This window comes from Equus przewalskii, chromosome 22 (assembly GCF_037783145.1).
Source record: "Equus przewalskii isolate Varuska chromosome 22, EquPr2, whole genome shotgun sequence".
NCBI lineage: Eukaryota > Metazoa > Chordata > Mammalia > Perissodactyla > Equidae > Equus > Equus przewalskii.
The window spans coordinates 3,580,628-3,603,672 of record NC_091852.1 but is presented as its reverse complement, the minus strand read 5'-3'; positions in this window follow the sequence as shown (position 1 = coordinate 3,603,672).

Genomic DNA, 23,045 nt, shown 5'->3' with positions numbered 1-23,045 from the left:
CCCCCAGGAAGGCTAGCTGGCCAGTGCTAGATGAATGACATGTTTCATGATCAGGAGAACAAGAGGATGGTTTCAAAGGTCAGGGGCCCTCGAGCCAAGAAAGCTCCTTAACGATCATTTGGTTTAACCACTTTGGGGAAAGGAGGCCCAGAGACAAGAAATAACCTACCCAGTGTCGCATTGCTAATCAGCGACAAAGTGGGGAGGAGGGACACTGGGAAAGGACTGGGTGAGTTCCTTCAGCTCAGGGTGCCTCTCTGGGGATGAAACTCGGTGACAACATTATACCTACATGATAATGCTGTCCTACCCTCTCCAGTTTGCTCAGTGAGAATTAACTATGCTGAGACAAATTCCACCAGGACGTTGTGACTACACGATGTGACGCAGTCGCCTAACGGCACTCGATGGAGGCTGAATAAACCCCGCTTCCCTCCCATCCTCTCTCATCACCCAGCGCGGTGAACCTGGATCGCAATGGCATGCCGTCTCCCTCCGCTGCTGCTGGCGTTTCCGGGACAGTGGGTCCGGCGTCCTCGCCCTTGCCTGTAGTGGAGCGGTGGGCCCGGGCCGTGAGCCTAGAGCAGGTTCGCCAGCTGGAGCAGAGGCGAGGGCTCCTCTCCTGCCCTTGCTGAGTCTGAAGCTGACGCGGGTGACGTTGTTTTCAGTAAGTAAGGGGCCGTGGCCTCCTTCCGCTCCTCTGGGAGCCGTGTGCACTCAACTCACTGGAAGGACCTGCAGGGCACTCGGAGGGCGTTCTTCCCGATGGAAGGAAGACACACGGCCACCATGTGCTGGCTCCGGGCCAGGCATGTGCGACTCAGCCCTGAGCGGAGATCCTGACTGCAGAGCTGGCGGCTCCCGCGCCCTCACTGACCTCGGCTTCGGGAGTTAGCTCAGAATCCAAATCATCAGTGTCGCACCTGGAAGCATCCTGTCACCTCTGGGAGAGGAAGGGGCCTCCCTCCCGAGGGTCAGCGCCTCCGCGCAGCTTGCAAGAGGACCTTGCCTAAGCAGTGGGGACTATCGGAGGTTCCCAGGGCAGTTAGGGGATCCTCTAGTTTACGGTCCCAAACAGGGCACTTTTGAGAACGAAAAAGGACCTGATTATTACTCTGAGAAAAGCGGGCATCAGCCAGGATGGTCTCAGGCAGACTAATTTGAATGACTTCTCCAAATATAGTGGATAACGCTGCAAACTCTGGAGCCAGACAGCCTAGGTCCAATTCAAACTGCCACTCATTAGCTGTGTGACCGTGGGAAGTTACTCAACCTCTCTGTGCTTTAGTTTCCCCAGCTATTAAATTGAGTATGAAAATAGTACCATCTCATACTGTTGTGCTCAGGATTCAATGAGTAAACAAATGCTAGTCAAGTGCCTGGTGCAGAGCAAATGCTGCATAATTGTTTGCTATTGTTTTTATTAAGAAATGGAAGGCAAAAGGAAGCATGTATTTTTCAAACTTCCATCATAGGATAGGCACTCAACTTGGTGATATACGTTTATCTTGTTTTATAATCTTCAAAATAACACTACATTGTTGGGTTTTTTTCCTTTTTCTTGCTGAGGAAGATCTGCTCTGAGCTAACATCTGTTGCCAATCTTCCTCGACTTTCTGTGTGTGAGCCACCACAGCATGGCCCCTGATAGACGAGTAGTGTAGGTCCATGCCCAGGAACTGGACCTGGGCTGCTGAAGCAGAGCATGCTGAACTTGAACATAACCACTAGGTCGTTGGGTTTTTTGGGGGGGAAGATTAGCCCTGAGCTAACATCTGTGCACATTTCCTCTACTTTATATGTGGGACGCCTCCACAGCATGGCTGATGAGCAGCGTATAGGTCCACACCCCACATCTGAACTGGTGAGCCCCGGGCTGCAGAAGCAGTGTGTGAACTTAACTGCCGTGCCACCAGGCTGGCCCCCATTGTTGATATTTTTAATCCCATTTTAGAGATGGGGAAACTGTGGCTCTGATAGGCTAAATAACTTGTCTTATGTCACATTTAGTCTGTGATCTGCCATGCTCAAAGCCCAGGCTCGGCCCATCAGCACCACTTTGCCCAGACAGAGTGAGCTCTCCCTCCCGTGCCTCCGGCCAGGCCCACGTGCACCATCTCATGAGTTCCTCCCTCAGGCCTCCAGGCCTTGCCCGTGCTGTTCCCTCTGTGCGGAAAGCCCTTTGTCCACTTCAGCTTTTTAGCCTTCACTTCCCTTCTAGCTCTGGCTCAGGCATCATCTCCTCCGGAACCCCTCCAAGACCCTCCTCCCACTTTCCCGTCTGGAATAGGCTTTCCTCCGTGGTGCTACCCGAGGCCCCGCCGCCCAGCCCCTGCATGAGAGCTCTTAGCTCAGTCTGCCTGATCATCTGCTAGCTGTCTGTCTCCTTCAGCAGACTGGTGGCTCTCCGTGTCTCTGCCCCAGCACCGAGTGGAGTGCTCGCACGGCAGGTGTCAGTAAACGTGTTGGTGGACGGCATTGGGGGAGCGGCAGAGATGTGTTTGGAGAGACAGCTTTCGGACGGGATGGAGTCTGGAGGTGCCGACTGTTGTGGTGAGGATCCAGACTTCAGGTCGGGCGACATGAACACACGGGAGAGATCTGAGTCAGAAGTGATGTGACGAGTGTGTCAGTCCCGCAGCGCCATGCTGGGTGGATCGAAGGAGGGGACAGTAGCGGCCGTGAAGACGGTGCGGAGGCTCCTGAAGCAGTCCAGGCTTCAGGGCAGGAGCGCTTGGTTGGCAATGGCAAGGGACAAGATTCAGGATGAGAAAGAGGAAGAAGAGAAAATTGGTAAGGGTCAAGAGGAGCACCCTGCTCCTTGCCTTTCATCACGCCAGAAGCTAGAACACAGGAGTCAAGGCCAGCCGGGAAGTGAAAGGTGGAGAGCAGGCCCAGGGCAGACTGGCTTCTCAAGGCTGCCTGGCCCCTCGCTTCTACGAACAGGTGGGAGCCAGACCCGGGCTAGCTGCTGAGTCCGAGGCTCCAGGGCAAACCCGCCTTCCATCCCAAGTCTGAGCGTCAGGAACAAGACAGCCACCAGCCCCAAGGCCTCAGAATCAAGGGGGTTTTTCCATCAGGTCAGAAGCTTTTACTTGTTTCCTTCTGGGATATGCACCTGCCACAGGGGGTCGCAGGGTCCCCCAGCTTCCTGTGAGGTGGCCACATCAGCTGAAGGTAGGTAGGTAAGTAGGTAGGGTGGTGAGTTAGGGACTCAATAAAAATGGCTTCTGAATGTTGAAAGAAAGAGCACTTATTTGTCAATTGATTAACATGTGGTAACTTTTAAAAAGAATTAGCATTTGCTTAGTTTTGCTTTCTCAATTAATACATATTTATTGCAGAAAATTTGAAAAAGGGAATCACCAGGAAGAAGATTAAATTGCAAGTCATCCAAACACCCAGCCATGACCGTCGCCAACATTAACGTGTGTGTGCGCAGACTTCACAGAACCGGGAGTGTGCTCACAGCCGGTCACTGTAGCCTCCAGATTGCTGCCGTGATCCTGGAGCAGAGCTGGAAGAAGGCGTTCTGAAGCGGAAGGAACATCCCACTGTGGGTGGAACCGAAGAGCACTTACTGACAAGACGGATGCTGTGGTTTCGGTGAGCGCTATCCTGCAAGAAAGGTTTGGTACATCTTCAGGGTTTTTTCCCTGGTGAAGGGCATTTCCCAAGTCTGGTGACTGCCAGCACACTGAAGACAAGGACTGTATTTTAATTCCATCCTTTCCACAACGCCTGACACCTGAATATCCGTAGGACTGAACTGACATGCGTTCCTACCATCCATGTGCTCCCATGTGCTCCTAGGCGGAAATAATAGATATTATATGTTAATATATATATACTATATACTATAATAATATATATTATATGTTAATATATAGTAATGTAAAGACAAATACATTCACCATGTGAAAAAATCAAAACATTACCGACGACCAGATTGCCCTTTGACCCCTCCCCTGACGGAGTTCTTGTCGACTCAAAAGCTCTGAGCTGAGCAGTACTATGATGCTGCTATGTATCCTTCCAGATGCTTCCCTAGGCACTTTATATTCAGAAAATACCCATGTTTTGTGTGCGGGAGTGTATTTACACACATGGTATCATATGCCTGTATATTCTCTCCCTTGTCTTTCCCACTCAATGCTCAACAGTACACTTCGAATTGACCTTTTTCGTTTAAACCAGTCCCAAAGGATTCCAGGGTGCAGAGAGATCAAAGTCCGTGCAGCCATTCCTCTACTGCTGGGCACATGGGTTGTTTCTAGGTCTGGACACGACAGACAGACGGCGACCCCTGCGTATGTCTCCTCGGGCACGTGCTAGAAGTTCTCTGGGGCAGAGTCCAAAAAGTAGAGTTATAGCCCAAATTTCATTAGTAACGTAATGAATGTGCCTGAAAGGGAATCAAAGAGCAAATCCAGCTTCATTCGGCTTTTTCTTTTCCAGAGACTATCACCGTTTCCTTGCGTCTTCCTTAGGTTCTCCAGGCCAGCTCTTCAGGAGCATGGGCCCAGGGCCTCCATGGGGTCTGAGGGGACCACTAGCTGCAGGGAGGGCGGCGGAGCAGACCGCTGCAGAGCGGGCCGGGGGTCTGAGGGCGCCCCCCCGGAGCGGGCCGGGGGCCTGCAGGGGTCCCCACGGAGCGGGCCGGGGTCATGCGGGCGTCCCCCCGGGAGCTGGCCGGGGCCTTCGGGAGTTCCTCGGCCCGCGCCCGCCCCTGGGGCGCAGCCTCCGTGGAATCCCGCCCCAGAGGCAGCGGCTCCTGAGACGGGGTTCCAGCTATGAGAACGCGGCACCCGGGGGGCGGGGGCGGTGGGCGGCTCTGAGATGATTTAGGCGCCTCGGTCTCGGTCGCCAGCTGACTTCTCCTCTCTCCCCGCTGGTGGGCTTTGAAGCGCCCCCCGTGCGCCCTCCCTGCGAGGAGCCTGCCCGGCTGTACCTTTCCATTGTTGAGCGAGCCTCAGGCATTTTCTTTAAAATAATTAGTAGTGGCGTTACTCAGCTATTGCTGCAGAGAAATACCACGCACCCTCAGGGCCCACCGGGCCTTTCCGCTCCTGCGTCTCTGGGGCGGCCACGATCGACTGATCAGGGCTCCAGGATCCGGGCGAGGGCAGGCCTGCTCTGTGGGTCTCTTCTCCTCCTCGGACCTGCGAGGAACCGAAGCAGGTTCTTCTTGTGGCGACAGCCAGGGGTGCAAGAGGCCGGCCCAGCCGTGAGAGCGTATTTCGAGTCTTGCTTGAGTCAGGATAGGAACATGCCATCAGCCAAAGCAAGTCCCATGGCCAAACCCAGTCACAGGACCGGAAAGGCCACTCTTTCCATCCCAAGCCCTTCGCAAGGATGTATAATACTACCGAGGAGGTGGTGGATCGGGGTGGGGACTGGAGCAATAGGGCAACCTCCCAGTGTAAAAAACCACTGGATTGGGAGTCCAGAAATCTGGATTCTAATCTTACCTTTGACACAAATTTTAGCAAATCGATTCATCTCTCCAGGTCTCAGTTTCCTCATCTGTAATATGGGAGGCTGTACTGAAGTCACTTCGATCTTAAAAATAATTGCTGAATATCTTCTGTGAGAAAGGTACTGCTTGGTGTGGTAGGAAGTAAACTCTGAGTACAAATTTATTATTGGGACAAAGGATTTGTGGAAATAACACCCACCCAACTGACAACAAATCGAGACCATTTATTCAGAACGCGCTATGCAAGGGAATCCCAGCCACGTCACCTGCGTTTGCCAGAGACCCAGAGGCGGGCAGGGAGTGGGGAATCTTTATCACGAAAAGCGGAAGGCTCTAGGAATGCTCTGATGGAGGCTGCTGGTCTGGGGAAGGCAGCAGAAAGCTAAGGAGAAGCAGGCATCCTGTGGGATCGGCTTTTCCTCCTTGATCCTGATTTGGAAACAGTGGCAAAAATTAGGGAAGCTGGCAGTTACTGACCAAGCCTGCCCATTCCAGGCTGATGGCTGCAGAGGCTGTAGGTCCAAGCTCTGTGCTTGTGACTGGTCGAGCCATTGTCTGTTTGTGCATCTAGTCTCTCAGGTTTAAGATGGTGCATTCATTTTTTTATGGCTGCTGTAACAAATTACCAGAAACTTGGGGGCTTGAGACATGTGTTTTCTCACAGTTCTGAGGTCAGAAGTCCAAAGCCAGTGTTACCAGGTTGAAATCCAGGTGTCTGCAGGGCAGGTCTCCCTGGAGCCTCTGGGGGAGAGTCCTTCCTGCCCCACTGCTGTTGGGAGCTGCTGGCGTTCCTCGGCTTGTGGCCACATCCCTCCAGCCTCTGCCTCTGTGCTCACGGTGCCGCCTCCCCTTCTGTGTCTGATCTCCTCTGCCTCCCTCTTACAAGGATACTGGTGATGGCATTTGGGGACTGTCTGCGTCTGCTTGGACTGCTATAACAACCACACACCGAGGGCTTAAACCACAGATGGTTATTTCTCACAGTCCTGAAGACTGCGAAGTCCAAACCAGGGTGCCAGCATGGTTGGGTTCTTGGCAAAGGCTCTGTCTCTGGCTTGCGATGGCTGCCTTCTTGCTATGTCCTCAAGAGAGGGAATGAGCTCTGGGCTCTTCCTCTTCTCGTAAGGACGATAATCACGTTACAGGGGCCCCACTCTCATGACTCCATCTAAATCTAATAACCTCCCAATGCCTCCACCTCCTAATACCATCACACTGGGGGTTGGGGTTTCAACATATGAATTTTGGGGGGATGCAAACATTCAGTTCACAGCAGGCCCACCAGCTAGTCTAGGATAACCCCCTCATCTCAAGACCTTTAACTTAACCATATCTGCAAAAACTTTACCATATCAGGTAGCATGCAGGGTTCCAGGGATGAGGATGTGGACATACCTTTGGGAGTCATGATCAGCCCACAGTGTCCTTAAGCCCTAGTTCAGTGGTTCTCAAATGCGGTCCTCGGACCAGCAGCATCAGCACCATCTGGGAGCTTGCGAGAAATGCAAATTCTGGGAAGCCCCAGACCTACTCGGTCAGAAACGCTGCGGGTCTCAGCAATCGGTGCCTCAGAAGCCCTCCAGGGCATTCTGATGTACGCTGCCATCTGACACCACTGTCCTAATCTAGCATTCTTTTCTCCGCACTTTGGTACCCAGTGTGAAGTACCTTCTTACAAATATTTTTGTTCAGAGTTCATTCAGTGACTCCTAGATATCTTCCCGACTTGGTCTCCACTTCCATGCCATCTCTGATGGATGGGCGAATGCCTGGACTGTTTTGTTTAGAAGGAACAGTACCATGATTGATTAGCGAGGTCCCCAGGGGTAGCCAGGGGAGGGGCAGTGCTGCCATCAGCCCTGCCTTCGCCTCTGGCTCTCTGGGGGCAATCTGTGATAACAAATATCACACTTTATGTTTTCTTTATGACGATGTTATGAAGGGAGACACTTCAATTTTCCTTGGTTTGTACTATCTTATATTGTCTTTGCAACCTTCATAATTTTAGAAGTCTTATTTTACATCAACCACAAATATCTACATGAGTAAAACAAAGCAAACACACACACACACACACACAACAACAGAAAGAATTTACTCTTTGTTTTTTAAGCCAAAGATGCAAATGGTTCTGTGTTGATGGAAAGCTCTGTATTTTTATTTGGCAAGGAGACCTGGAGGGCCCGGCTAGAATTTATTCCCTTCCCAGGGCGCTCCCCCAGGGCCCCACTCTACACCCGCAGAGGGCTCTGTGGTTACTTTTCATAAGCTGCCATAATTTTCAAAGCCCAGAGGGCTCATAATCAGATTTGGGAAAGCTGCTCTATTTGTAAGCGTCTGAGGCTGGCTTTCACGAGCTTGTTCCCTGAAGGGAGCGATGAGTGACAGCAAAGACATCCTTTTTTTCCCACTTGGGGATAATCCTTTGTTTAGCAGGTCTTTATTGTTGCGGAGGAAGTTTACTTAGCTTCTGATCCCATTGGCCTGCTTCAGCAACTAAGCCGACACCCCCACCGACCCAACACCTCGGCGCAGAGGAGCAGCCTCCCGAGAAGGGGCGCGAGGGAGGGAGGGCAAGCCTGTGGGGACACATTCATGTTTGCAGGGAGCCCTTTTTCTTTTCAGGCTGATGGATGGTGTCCTTCCTGCTGCAACCTCAGTGTCACCCCAACGGGCGCTGTTTTCAGCTGGGTTATAGTGACATGGGTCTCCCCGCGAGGACGCTGCCTGGTTCTCCGAGGAAAGGGCACCTTCCGCGCCTTTGCGTTTTCACCACCGCCTCTCTGCTTGCGGCAAAGCCGAACATCTAGGGCGTAGATGGCACATCACACCCAGTTTCTTAATATGGGTCAAGTCGGTCCTCCACAGGGTTCCCCTTCCGGCTGCCTTTCCTTTTCGTAGCGTTCCCTTCCTGAGGCTTTGCCAAGGACAGTCTTTTCACTTTGATCAGGTTAAGACTCCCTGAATCCTATTGCTTAACTACTTCCTCAGTTTCCAAAGTCAAGTCCCTCGTTCTTGGTATGCTTTCAGGAGAGAAGACGATTTACTGACCCATCCTTAATGTTTAGTAAGAAAATAATGATATTAGTGATAGCTAACATTTCTTGAGCACGTACTATGTGCCTGACGTGCTACCCAGAGCTTTCCATGTAGAAGCTGTTCTAACCTTCCCCCAAACCCTACATGGTCAGTGGAATTATAAAGTGCAACTGACATAGGAGGATGCTAAGACTCAGAGAGGTTAGGTAACTTGCTCAAGGTCACATGGAATGCTTCATTTTTCAAATTAGGCTGAGCAGTTTACCCTACGTTAATCATAGTCTTTTGTCTGGCAAAAAAGATCGACTTCTAGGAGGAGATGGTTTAGAGGTAGTAGATCCATCTTTGGTCGTGAAAGAAAGCTTCCTCTTTGTGACACTTATCGCTGGCTTATTTGAAGCTTTGGGCCTTGTTAAATGTTAAGCTCCAAATAGCTGAATCAACTGGCCAGGGAAGGGTGCCTATTTTCAAAAAGGAAAATAAATTATCTTCACCCCCAACTAGTGTGGGTTTCATCAGCCAAAACCTATTTCTCATTTCATGGCTCAAAAACTCACATAACATTTTCCCGATTAGCATAGTCTCTACTCCCGCCCTCCCTGGTCATTCTGGGCAGAGACCCTTTCAACTGTGCTGCCCTGCTCAGCTGACTCCTAAGGTGCTCCCAGAGCTGCTCCCTGTGCGCCTGTCCCCGGTGCACCCTTCTCTTCCCTGATAGAGGCAAATGTCTTAACAATCGATGGATTTTTAACGTTTCTATCTAGGTCTTTGGAATCTTAGAGACTCAACTTACAAATAAACTACAGGATTGATTTTTGTCTCAGATGTATTTCTAGACTTGAAGATTGCTTAATTTTAATCAGTAAAAAGTCACTATATTCAGGGCATTCCAGTATTTTTCTACAAGCCGTGACTGAGGATTATTATTGGATGTTAAACCGTGCTCGGTTCTTTCTTTGCAGCCTTAAAATCCAAGTGTCTCACAGAGAGGACTGTGACTCGCCTTCCGTTGGAGAAGGTACTTTGGCTGTCCTGGTCCCTCACTCACCTCGCAGGTGTCTGTGAGCTCACAGGCGGGCCGAGCCTCTGGGAGCGCACTCCCCACGTTCTGTAATTCTAGACGAGCAAATGCTGTTGCACGCTCTATTATGTCCTCAGCTGACATATTTCTGACTACAGGAAGGACACCGGAAAGAACTAATAATAACTTCCTGTGCAGGGGATGGGGCTGGATTTGGGATGGAGTCAACAGGTGTGGGGACATCTGTAGCTCTCCAGCGGTGCTTTCCTGAATAGCGCTTTCTAAACATAATTAATTCCATTTCCAACTGATTCGACTGTATGGACAGAGTAGAACTGGATCTGAGGAATAAAATACTGAATGCAGCTGATTGCCCGTGCTTAATACTGTAATCAGAAATCTTGTCTACTGAGAAGTATTTGTAGAGTTAGCAATTTACAAAGTGTCCTTTTTTGGGTCACTTACGTTTTGTGGAAAAAATTAGATGTACTTTTGAAAATTCTTGCTTAAGTTTAAGGAGATAAAGTTTATTCTTTTTACTCTCCAGGTGAGAAAACATTGGAGAATAACACAATGTTTTTCCTAAACAGAATGTCCATGAAAAGTAGAATATGATTTATGACCAATATAACCAGCGACCTCAACTTGAAGGCGGGAACAACCAGCAAATCAGTAAACTGTGTTTTACTTTAACTTTTCTTTTCTTTTTTAGAAATAACTGATTGTTAAGTTATTTTAGGTGATATCTACTTCCATAAGGAACAGAAATAAAAATCATGTTCATTTCAGTCGCCAGTTTTCTCACATCCCCGATTCCAGAATGAGCAAACCTAGACTTGAACCCTTTATTTCAAAGGGTTTAGCTTACATTTTTTTGACCTAGTGAGGAATTATGAGTGTTTGATTTAAGTTATGTGCCCAGAGCCGTACAATACGTGGGTCTGGTTTCAGGAGAGCTCTCGTCAGTCACCACGCTGCCCCGTGCCTTATGCCAGCACTTATTGACTTTCCTCTCTCCCAATATACAAATGTTGCTTTCCAATTAGAACTTGATTTATCTCCAGAAAGTTACCAAAATAAACTCACTAAAAGTGAGCTCATAGGAAAATATTGCCAGGTGCTCCAGCAGGCTCGGGGGCGTGATCTTTAGCCTTCTCTCCCTCTCTATCCTCTCTACAGTTCTCAAGAAAGCCTTCTCTAAATGAAGCCATTGCCTGTAAGTGTCATTAAGAATTTGAACAGATTGAAACTGCCTGAAGCCATGGAGTCTACTGAGTGGCTTTAAAAAATAGACATTTCAAAGAGCAAGGGAGGGAGCAGAGAAGAGAGACCTCCTTCAAAATGGTTCCAGGGTTTCTTAGTTAACAATAGGCAATAGATATATATACTTAGGGCTATTAATGCTCAGGAGTTGGCTTAGCAGCCTACTGCAGATTTTACTAAGTTTGCGTGCTGCCTATCTGTTAAAAACATTTTGTATATACGGAAGCGTGCACCTCTGTATATGCATTGCATGTATTTATAAATTATATTCATGTTCTACTATACCAATATGTGATGTACATTAAAACACATATAGAAATAGAAAATTTAAAAGGAAGAAATGAAGAATACAAATGAATACAAGTTCTAATATTTTCTTACCCGATGGCGTTGGGTACCCCTGAGGGACGCTCACCCTACTTTCGCGTCTACCACTCTGGAGAACACAGCGAAATATACTGTCCTTGAACAACTCACAGGGTAGGCAGGACCCTCGGGTGTGGAGTGAAGAGGCATTGAACTGGGAGCTGGTACACAGGGCTTTGATCTGTCTTTCTAAGTAGCTTGGAACTGCCACTTCACTTCTTTTGTATTCTGTTTTATCAGATGAACATGAAAAGGATTGACTTGACTTGATTCACTCTGAGGTTCTGGCCTCTGGGAAATATGGATAGCTTCTGGAGAAGCTGGAGAAGATACTGTAGAGGAGTTTTTGGAAATGAGTTGGATTCAGATAATCAGAGAGAAGGAAGGAGGGAATCCGCCACTGGCATGGCTGCAGCTCCAGCAAAGGGCTGCCTTGGGGATGAGGGTGGCAGGGATGGGACGCCATGGAGCAGAAAAGTTAGGGGCTGGTGGGAAATGTCTTTGGGTAGGAAAGGAATGATGGGCCAGATTTTGCAGCCCTCAAAGTGAAGCAGAGAAGTTCAGCTTGATGCTATAGATGAAAGGAAGTCACTCAAGTAATAGGATAATTGTAATTTTTATGGGACATTTGTGTGGTAGCGGTTTATAGGATGAATTGAAAGGGGAAAAATGTCTGGAATTAACATTGTGGTCCGGAAGGCTGGTGCATTTGTTCATTTATTCAATCGAGCATTCAGTCACGGAACATATGATTATGATACATTAAATAGATGTCAGGGTAACAGATAAGAACGAGAGAGTCATGCTGTTTGCCTTCACGGAGCTTTTAGGATGGACAGAGGGAGACACAAACTAAACAAACACAGATATTGCTATTTAATTAAAAAGTGTGATAAACACTATGAAAAGGAAAAGATTGCTCATAAGGACAAGAGTAAATTTGTTACAGTTCATGGGAAGGAAGAGAAAAGTGCATTTAGGGGCTGGCCCCATGGCTGAGTGTTAAGTTTGTGCGCTCTGCTTCAGCGGCCCAGGTTTTCGCTGGTTCGGATCCTGGGCATGGACATGGCATTGCTGGTCAGGCCATGCTGAGGCAGCGTCCCACATACCACAACTAGAGGAACTCACAATTAAAATATACAACTACGAACTGGGGGGATTTGGGGAGAAAAAGCAGAAAAAAAAGAAGATTGGCAACAGTTGTTAGCTCAGGTGCCAATCTTAAAAAAAATAAAATAAAATAAAAAGAGAAACAGTGCATTTAACAGAGATAGCAAAGGAATAATAGTATGGTTTGGAGGCGCATTAAGAAGAAAGGTTGATGTCTTGAAAGAGTCATAGATGACCCCAAGGCATCCAACCTGGGGGAAATGTTCTGTCACACTTCTCACATTCTGGATTTTGATGATTGTAGCCTCTGGTGTCCTTTGTCATGTGCTTCTAGCCCCTGTGTTTCCTGTGAATTGTCAATTTCATGTGGCGCCTTGATTAGGTTCAGGTTCAATTTTGCAGCTAGAATATTTCATAGGTGGGGCTCTGTCCTTCTCACCTCTTCCCCTCAGAAGGTAACTACTCTTTGGTGGCCTTTTTCCGTGTGATGCTGATGTTGCTCAGTAGCCCAGGTGCCGTCAGCCTCCTTTGCTCAGTATACAGTTCCTTGTCAGTCTTTCATCTACTGGTTTTAGCAACCACTGATGATCATTAAGGGCTGTCAAATGGCGATTTTCTAATTCTGTGATTGCTTTTGTATTTATTGGCTACAATTCCTTCATCACCTATTTGGTTGTCTTGAAAAACAGATTGAACGAGAAGGGTAGAGGAAGCCTGCCCATTTCTCTTTAGTTACCAGTTTTCAGAATAATAAGCTGGTTCCCGAGCGTCCTCCAGAAGGGACCAATGTTTACTCTTACTATTTTTAGTATCATGGTGAATTTATGAGTTTTTAATATAATTGGTAGCCTCAAGCTATTGCAGTGGTAGAGGAGGAGAAACGTTTTTACCCTCTTAGGTTCGGTGAGTCAAACTGATAAGAGACAGATTAACAGAAGAAAAGGGTTATTCTGTATGCACAGGGTGGTCTCTAAGAAAAGGAAGTGAAGATCCAAAGAGGCAGTTAGACCTGTGGGTTTATGTATCATTTTAACAAAGGGCAGTAAATTTGGGGGCATTGACAAGACAAAGGAAAAGGACCTTGGGCTTCTGGGGTGGTAAATTGTGGGAAGGCAGCAATATGAGGGAAATAAATGGAAGGTAAGGGTTGCTTCAGTAAGGTTTGTTTGTAGAGCCCGTCTTCTTACTATCTCCACCTCCGGGGATAAAGGTTGTTCTTCCCTTCCTGGCATGAGAGAGGGACACTTTCACAAAGGGAAACTTTTGTCCCGCCTTTAGGAAGCTAGGGAGGGTAAACAGCTTTTCCTGTATCTGCTGTTTCTCAATTGCCTTCAGCTCAAAATAATACTTTTGCTTAAGTGGCCTATTTGACATATTCTCATCTCCTCCATGTCATTATTCTTTTCGGCGCTCAAATTATTTTGTCTTTGGCCAGTAGGAACCACTTCGAGTTGGTTCCCTTTTCTTTTGAAACAGCCCAGTAGTCTCAGTAGCTTCCTGGATCTCTGGGGTGACAGAGGTTCTAGGCTCCTCTTCTACGTTTGTTGTGCCAGACCCAGAATAAGTCATTTCTCCAAGGAGCACTGGTTCCTGTTAGGGGAAAATGGTATTTGGAAACCAAAATCTGGGCACAGCAAACATATAATAGAATGTGATTCTGTCATTTGGACAACTTGGTCAGGTAAGGGCAAACAAAAAAGTCTTCAAAGAAATCTTGTATACATAGCCTTATAAACCAAACAGTGTGTGGGCACATGGAACTTCCTCTGCAGATTGTCTAATAAAGCTAGTGAAATATGACTGTAAGGGTTGATACAAAGCACACAAAGATATCTTATTAATTTGTGACCACCCTGTGCGTGTTGGGAACCTTTTCTCCTAGGCAGTGTTGATGAACAACTTTCTACAAGGAAATTTTCCTTAAAACTTATGAGCCCTGCTATAGTCTGAATGTTTGTGTCCCTCATTAAATTCATACGTTAAAAATCCAACGCCCAAAGTGATGGAGGTGTGGGGACCTGAAATTGGCCACCCCAAGATATGTCTCTTTGGCATCAGGATTATTTGAGGCTGATTGCTTTTGATAAACTGGGACAGGGAAGGAGGAATGGAACTTGCCCTTTGTTAGGACACTTACATTTGTAAGGTAAATCTCTATCGAAAAAGGTGCCTCCCTCTCTGTACCAGGAAGAAGAAAGGAGATGATGTTCTCTCTAGAAACTCTTAATCAATACCAAAGGCAAGGACTTAAATCTGCATTTTATTGTGCTAGTCTGGTAACCTCCTGTAACTGACTTCCCTCCGCCTCCCAACGTTGGCATTTCCTTAAGGATTAAGCATCTTTCCTTAGGCTAGGAACTGATTGCTGTGCTCACCTGTAACCGCCCAGCTCCAGACAATAGATTTGCCTCCTGCTACGCCCTCTGAGACAGCAGACCACTACCTGCTGTGTCCATCAAGCACTGTGCCGACAGGGCAATCTTGTGACTATTGTGGGAGGGACATTTTCAGTCACATGTGAAACACCCCTTTTGGGGGTATATAACCACTATGTGCACCCCACTTCTTTGGTGCCCTTTCTTCCTTCAGGAAGAAAGGCCCCGGGCCATGGTTCCTCATAAAGCTTTGTTTAATTTTCTCTTGCTATTCTGTCTCATGTGAATTTAATTCGTTCTCCGGCCAGACGAACCCACATTTAGGGAGAGGAAATGTCCTCCTCCCCTACAGAGGTGCTTAGGTCATGGAGATGAAGCCATCGTGAACGGGATTAGTGCCTCTGTGAAAAGGCCTCGGAGAGCTAGCTTACCCGCTCCACCGTGTGAGCACACAGTGAGAAGTGGGCAGGTTGCAACCCAGAAGAGGACGTTCGCCACAACCTGACCATGCTGGCACCCTGATCTGGGACTTCCAGCCTCTAGAACCATGAGAAATAAATTCCTTTTGTGTATAAGCCACCCAGCTGTGATATTTTGTTATAGCCCAAACTGATTAAAATAAACCATCAACTGCCTCACATGCAGTTTTATAATTGTAGATTATAAGATAAAAGACAAAACATTTGGCATGTTGGAGACAAGGAATCATACGTTAGGGATTTTTTCCCCCATTTTTCAAAGTATTCCTTAATTATATTATAATGCTTTTTTTTTTCAGTTAAAAATACCCCACACAATTGCAGAAACTCTAAAAGAAGAGAAAACTCCCACGTTAGAAGAATGAGGGCTGTTGATTCTACGGAGAACAGTGTTATCTCGTGCGAAGAGGGGCAAATACCACTGGAGAGTTTTTAGAGAGATTTCACCCTATGCAATCGTGGTTGCTGACTAACTGGTCTTTGCATCTGATGTTGGAGAAGCTGGAAGGGAAGGCAGATAAAAGTGGGGAAGAACAAGGACAAACTGGCACCACAAGCAGGAGCTAGAAACCGCAAGGATGAACTAGAACCCTCATCACTTCCAGCTTCAACGATGGGGTGATCTTGAGCACAGCATGCCCCTGGCCCGGGGCGTGGACCAGGAGGATCTGGGGACAGTGGAGCAGCTAGGGCCTGGCCGCTGCCCTGGGTCAATGATGTGAGCTGCAGGACAGCCTAAGAGCCTTACACTGCCATTTCAAGTGTAGTGGTAATATGGCTGCTGCGTCACTTCCACCTTCTGACTCTCAGGATGTCTTTGTGGCCCACTTTTGTTGATTATGTTTAGTCTTATCTTCATCACATGGGCATGATGCCACATTTCTTTCCTTTTATTAGCTCAATTAGACATTGCAGTTATACCAGTGTCTCCAGCAAGTATTAAATATTATTCTTTTATTCTCTCATTACAACAACAAAGTTGAACAAAGTGGTTGTAATGAGGTCTTTCCTGTAAAGTCACCATTTTGTTACGAGTGGAGTGACCCAAGTAGTAAATTATAGCTTTAGCGAAACATATTTCTCCACCAGAGTGAGGATATGTGGTTGCCATACTCCCTAGAATGAATAAAAACCCAAAAAGAAAATGCCTGTGCCCATGTACCAGAAAATGGATATGCCTGTGCGCTCACTGGAGAGTGTGAAATCAGCAGACGCAGTTCATTGCTGAGGCTGAATGATGTACAAGAAACACACTATCTCATAAAGACTGTGCGGGATTTCAAACATTCTTTCAGGTTTTGTAGTTGAGCATAGCAACAATTATGGTAATCTAATTAGGAACTTAAAGGGCTCCTTAATTCACATCTCAGTGGCAGCCTTTGCAGAAGAAATCTGACTGCTCTTGAAGGAGGTTCCAAATCCATCAGAAGGCGACCTTTATTCATTGGTTCACTTCTCACTTTTAATCTGCTCTCTGGGAGTAATTTCCACAGTACTGAAAGTGGATTTCTCTTCTGCCCTGACTAGCTCTGTGATCGTCCTCATAGGGTCTGGAGCCCTACCTGCCACGTCTTGAAATGACAGGGTTGGACATGGATGATTCCTAATGCTTCTAATGGCTTTAACGATATGTGTGACTATGATGGATTAAGTGATCACTTTGCTGTAACCATCAAGCTTCTCTCTTCATGCTGCCAGAAGACAAATTTATGGCCCCAAGTGACATATAATTAGTACTAAGCTTATTTCTGGCTCCATTTAATACATACCTTTGGTGTTTTTCTTCATTATTTCTCTTACCTAATTCTCTTTCATTGTACTTTATATTATCTTTGCCATCTATCTTTAATATACTTTGGAAAACAGAAGGGTATAAATGTATAAACACTTATTTCCACTTCGTGATACAGAATCAGCAATATGGATTATAATTATGAACATTACTTCCCAACCATTGAATGTAGAGAAAGGATTCCCATTACTCGAGGACTTGGGATAGTTGAGTTTTATGTGGTGCTGTGGGGAAGACATTTCAATGCGTGCACGAGTGGACACATCAGAGAGTGGTGGCTCTGCCCTGCCTGCCCCTCCTTTGGAGAGGCCCCCGGCTCTGGTCTGATTTCTCTGCTTCCACAGACGTGCCAAGCTCATTTCCAGCTTCAGATCTTTGCTACTTGATCTTCCATTTCTGACTGTCGGCACTTTTCCTTCCCTGAGTCACGAGACAAGATTTTCCATCTCTTACTCATGCATGCATTATCTATCCTTCAAGGCTCATTCCAAACCTTACCCCCTCCACTGACCACCTCTTCCCTCCCTAGTGCATGCTGGGTAAGGCTGCATCATGGCATTGAGGACTTCAGTTTGCATCATCACATACTTTTTTTAAGTACTGTATTTAGTATTTTAAGGCTTGCAAAAGCTAATTTTAATGTGGCTTTACTTCCAGCTATGCTGTAATTTCTATCAGAAAGAGCTGGAGCTCAAAAACTCCCCCTTACTTGATCAATAGTCTTAATTAAACCATATAAACAAAGGCGTCAGCTCCAAGGGTCTAAGAAGGTTTTGAAAGGAGGGGGAGAAAGTGGAGCAGTAGATGAGTTAGTGTCATGGAGAACCCAAGTGTTTTCACTGAAAATATGAACTCAGCCATTAGAAGTGGCTAATAGGTTTATTTTTGCCTCTCACCCAGCTTTCTGTGACTGGCAGACATAGCACAAAATGTGAGTGTGCTGCAAACCACGGCTCAGACTGGAAATGCACATTGTGACTTGAGAGTAAGTGTCATACCTGAGCTCACACGTCTGTTATGTCTTCTCCCAGCCAGGCGGGCGAGACTCAGGCAACGTGGCAATTGCCTGTTGACCTGCCACGTCATCCACTGCGTGACTGAGTTCTGTGAGCAGAACCTGGGCCCATGGCGTCCGCCGCCAGTTCCCTAGACAGGACCCATGGAGCCGGACACAGCATGTCACCCAGAAAATGAGTTTTGATTCACGAATCAAATACTTTGTTACTTCAAGCACTTCAAGAGAACAAAGAAGGCCTGACCCACCCAAAGAAGTTTTTATTGACTGTTAACTGTTTTGATGTTTTTGTTGCCAAGCAGATAGTTGTGGGAGGTAGTGTTTGCGACAGATGTCAGGATCTGTGACTTTTTGCCAACGCAGTCTGAAGTCTGTTCCCACGTTTAGCATAAGGTGCTACCCTTCCGACAGTGTTCAGATAGAGACACATTATTCTCTTTTTTGGCTTGTTAAACCACAAGTCCCCTTAGAGACCCAAATTATTCAAACATCATGAAATTTGAGGATTGGTAGCTGTCTAGTAAACATAGATTTTGCAGCAATGCCAATCACAGATTCTAGGATAGAAGGAATTCGTGCTGAAGTTGAGATTCCTGCAGTCTTGCTTCCAAGGTAAATTTAGCTTTTGTGTTTGTGTGTGTGTGTGGATGTATGTGTGTGTTTGTGCCATGGGGTCCTGGATCAAATTTGTCCAGTTACTAGAGTAACTATATTTTACTAAAATTATCATACGTTTGCAATTTCTACTCAAACTGCTTCCCAAAGATATTTGAAGCAACTCATATTGATAACCGTATATCACGAGTTCTGATGTAGCAATTACTTTCTGCCAGGCACTGGTCTACATATTTTTATTTATTGTATGTATGTTTCTCTCTATATATATTTATATACATTGTGTCAACATTCTATTTATATATATTAACTTATTTAACTGCTCCCATTTTACAGATGAGGAAACTGAGGCACAGAGTGGTTAATTAACTACCCCAAGGTCACACAGCTGGTGAGGGGCAGAGCCAGGATCCACACCCACATAGTCAACTTTAGAGCCCAGGACTATGCTCTCTGCCACTGTGCTGAATATTAGAGTAAAATTTGGCAGTTTGCTTCCTCCCATCTTCAGAGCTACTGTTCAGCTCAGATATTATCGTCCTGAGGGGTCTGTCAGCCCGCTTCTGCCCTCTGCTGAAAGGCGTGTCCTCCCCATCTGCCTCCATCTTTGACTTTATGATACCGTGGATCACCCTGAATAAGACCCGTCCACGGCTTATCAGACTTGCCCAGCAGACCCTGTACTCCTGGAGGGGTTGTGTGCGATTCATAATTGGATCGCTAGCACAGATTCTGTACCATGAAATAACTCTTTAAATATTTGTTGAATGAATGAATGAGTGAGTGAGTGAATGAATGATTCCGACCCGGTATCCTCAGCTGTGCTCTCAGTGGGAGGCAGCCGGCCCTTTCCCGCAGCACTCTGGATGGGAGCTTGGCAGAGTGCTGGCATTGAGGGCCAAGCCTCCCGTGGATGGCCGCACGTTTCAAAATGATTGCAAGAGGGGAACCGTGTTATATTTGAGAGGAGAAGCCCTAGGATGTGTCCGTAAGCTTCAAAGAGGGGACTGCAAGCTTTTTGGACAAGAGGATGAGAAGTGATCAGTACCTCTAAGGAATTCGTTATTTACAAGCACGTTCCTGACATGTTGGCCGTCAGGCTTTCTTCTCAAATGAAATGCCAAGAATGTGCCTGAGGGCAGCAGATGCCTTTCGTCTGAGGCCCATCTCCCCACTCCTGATGAGGTGTGTCCCCCGCAGGTGGCCCTTGTACCCCTCACGCCCTCGCCCAGAGGACACTCGCCGTGGCTTCTCCTGCCACCTCCGCAGCACACACCGGCACCTGGAATTTCAAGCTGCGCTCAGCCATTCCCCCAGTTAAATGCTGACTAAGCCAGCCTGGAACGGGAGCCTGGAGACCCCCCAAACAGTCGCATGATGTTCCTCTTTAAATTCAACATCAAGCATTTTGGACTAATTCGTTCTCTCACTGACATGTTTCCAGTTTTGCCGTGGCTGTCAAGAATTTGAGAATTACACTGAATAGCCAGTCACAGTAACTGTGTTTCCACTTTGTCAATGCAGAAGACCAAGGCTTTAGAGAAGTGCATTGGTTGCTAAGGCTGACATAAGAAAGTACCACAGACTGGATGGCATATACAAGGGACATTATTTCCTCGCCGTTCTGCAGGCTGGAAGTCCAAGGGCAAGGTGTCGGCAGGGCTGGTTTCTTCTGAGGCCTCTCTCCTTGGCTCGTGGAGGGCCGTCTTCCTCCGTTTGCACATGGTCTTCCTTCTGAGACAGTCTGTGTCCACATCTCCACTTCTGAGGAGGACACTAGTCATACTGGATTAGGGCCGCCCTAGTGACCTCATTTTAACTTAATGCCTCTTTGTTTATTTTAATAATTGACTCATAACATTGTATTCATTGCGAGTGTACAACACGATTTGATATTTGTATATATTGAGAAATTATCACCACAATAAATCTAGTTAACATCCATCACCATACATAGTTTCAAAACTTTTTTTCTTGTGATTACAACTTTTAAGATCTACTCTCTTAGAAACATTTCACACATCCTTTCTTATATTATTTTTGTCTTCATTAATAAGACTCATGGCCACCTCTCGGGGTAAATATTATCATTATCTCCATGTTACAGATAGGGAAACTGAGGCAGGAAGCAGCAAAAGGAGCTGCTCATGGTCACGTGGGTTGAGAGTCAGATCGAAGTCCTCTGACTCCCGTTTCCATATTCTTTCTGTGTCACCATAATTTCTTTGTTTTTGTCTTTTTTTCCTTTTTATCTTTTGACTCCCTTCACCCATTTCTCCCTCCTTTCCACCTTCCACCTCTGGCCACCAGCAATCTGTTCTCTGTATCTGTGAGCTTGTTTTTGTTTTTTTGTCTTACATTCCACATATGAGAGATCATACAGTGTTTGTTGTCCTCTGTCTGATGCATTTCACTTAGCGCAATGTCCTTGAGGTCCATCCATGTTGTGGCAAATGACAAGATTTCATTCTTTTTTTAATGGCTGAGTAATATTCCGTTGTGTATATATACCACAATTTCTTTATCCATTCATCCATCAGTGGACACTTAGGTTGCTTCCATGTGTTGGCTGTTGTAAATAATGCTGAAGATATCTCTTCAAGTAAGTGTTTTCATTTTCTTTGGATAAATACCCAGAATGACACTAATACCCTAATACACTAATGACCTCATTTAACCTTAATTCCCTCTTCAAAGACCCCATCTCCAAATACAGTCACATTTTGAGGTACTTGGGGTTAGGCTTTCGACATATGAATTTGGGGGGGTGGATACAACTCTGCCTATAACAAGAAGTAACTTGTCCAAGGTCGTGGGGCTGGAAAGTGATGGACTGAGGACTCGAACCCAGACATACTGACCCTGAGCCTGAGTTCTTAACAGTTACATTAAATCTCAAATTTGTGTCTTAGAAAGCACATTGAAGCTGGAATAAGGAACACGCATTGGAGGGGACAGCATTGGAGTGAGGAGGCCCAGCAAGGTGGCTGGTGCAACAGTCTAGCTGAGAGGTAATTGTGCTGAACTCTGACAGCACCAAGAGGAGTGCCAGAAATGGATAACTTTAGGAGAGATTAAGGGGTATGAGAGCGTGGCGCTTGGCTGGGTGAGGGGAGTGAAGGAAAGGGAGGAGTGGAGAAGGGCCACCAGGTTTCTGGCTTGGGCATGTGGTGTACAGGTACGTGTTAAGCAGGAAGGTCAGAAGTGACGCCATAGCCCCAGGCTGTTCTCTGGGTCCAAGTCTCTGCGGACCCTCAAGACATACCCTGTCAGATCTGTGTCCTAAATGCTGTGGCTGATGTAAGCATCCTCGTGGGCTGACGCAAGACAAGCTACAACTATTCCCCGCTCGTCAGTGCTCTAAGATGCACCTGTGACCTCTGTCTGGAAAGGCTGATGGGTTTCTTGAAGTTTACATTTTTTTCAGTTTTCATGTGAACATTCACTTTCTGGATTTCTCGTGCCTTGAATGCCGGGACTGATTTCTCTGTGTGTGTTCTTCTCAGTGCTCCATCTCAGTGAGGAGAATTCCGGGACTCTCCAGGGATGTGTACGTGTGTGTGAGTGTGCATGTACAAGTGTGTGTTTGTGTGTTTAGTCTTCGGCTCCATCAGCTCTGCGGTCACCTGGAATTATAGTCGTGTTGAACGTGGAGAGAGGAAGTGCTTTTGTGATGGGTTACCTTAGAACTGCTAGTCTCAGTGCCTCCCAGAACGGGACTGTTAAAGCAAGCTGTGCACTCCTGGCATCGTCTAGACCAGGCCTCAGCTAACCAGCGTGCATGGCCAAATCTACCGCTGTTTTATTTTTGTTTTCATTGAGGTAAAATTCACATAACGTAAAAGTAACCATTTTAATGTGAACAATTTAGTGGCATTTAGGACATTCACAATGTTGCCCAACCACCATGTCTATCTATTTCCAAAACATTTGTGTCACCCCAGAAGGAAACCCTTTACCTGTTAACTGGTTTGTTCCTCCCACGCCCCAGCTTCTGACAATCACCAAGCTGCTGTCTGCCTTTATTAATTTGCCTATTCTGGTTATTTCATATCAATAGAGTCATACAGTATATGACCTCTTGTGTCTGGCTTATTTCCTGTAGCCTACTGTTTTGAGGTTCATCCATGTTGTGGCAGGAATCAGTGCTTCCTTGTACGTGTACGCCACACTTCGTCTGTTCCTTCTTCTGTTGATGGGCGTTTGAGTTGTTTCCATCTTTTGGCTGTTGTGATAATGCTGCTATGCACATGTGTGTGCATGTACTTATTGGAATCTGTTTTCAGTTCTTTTGGCGTGGAATCACTGGGTCATTCTATGTTTAACTTTTGCGTTGTTTTTTGTTGTTGAGTTGAAAGAGTTCTTTATGTATTCTAGATATTAGACCCTTACTGATCTCACAGAATGTTCCCTTCTTTTCTATGTTTGGAAGAGTTTGAGAAGGATTCGTGTTAATTCTTTTTGGAATGTCCCCCCTTGCTTTTATACGTG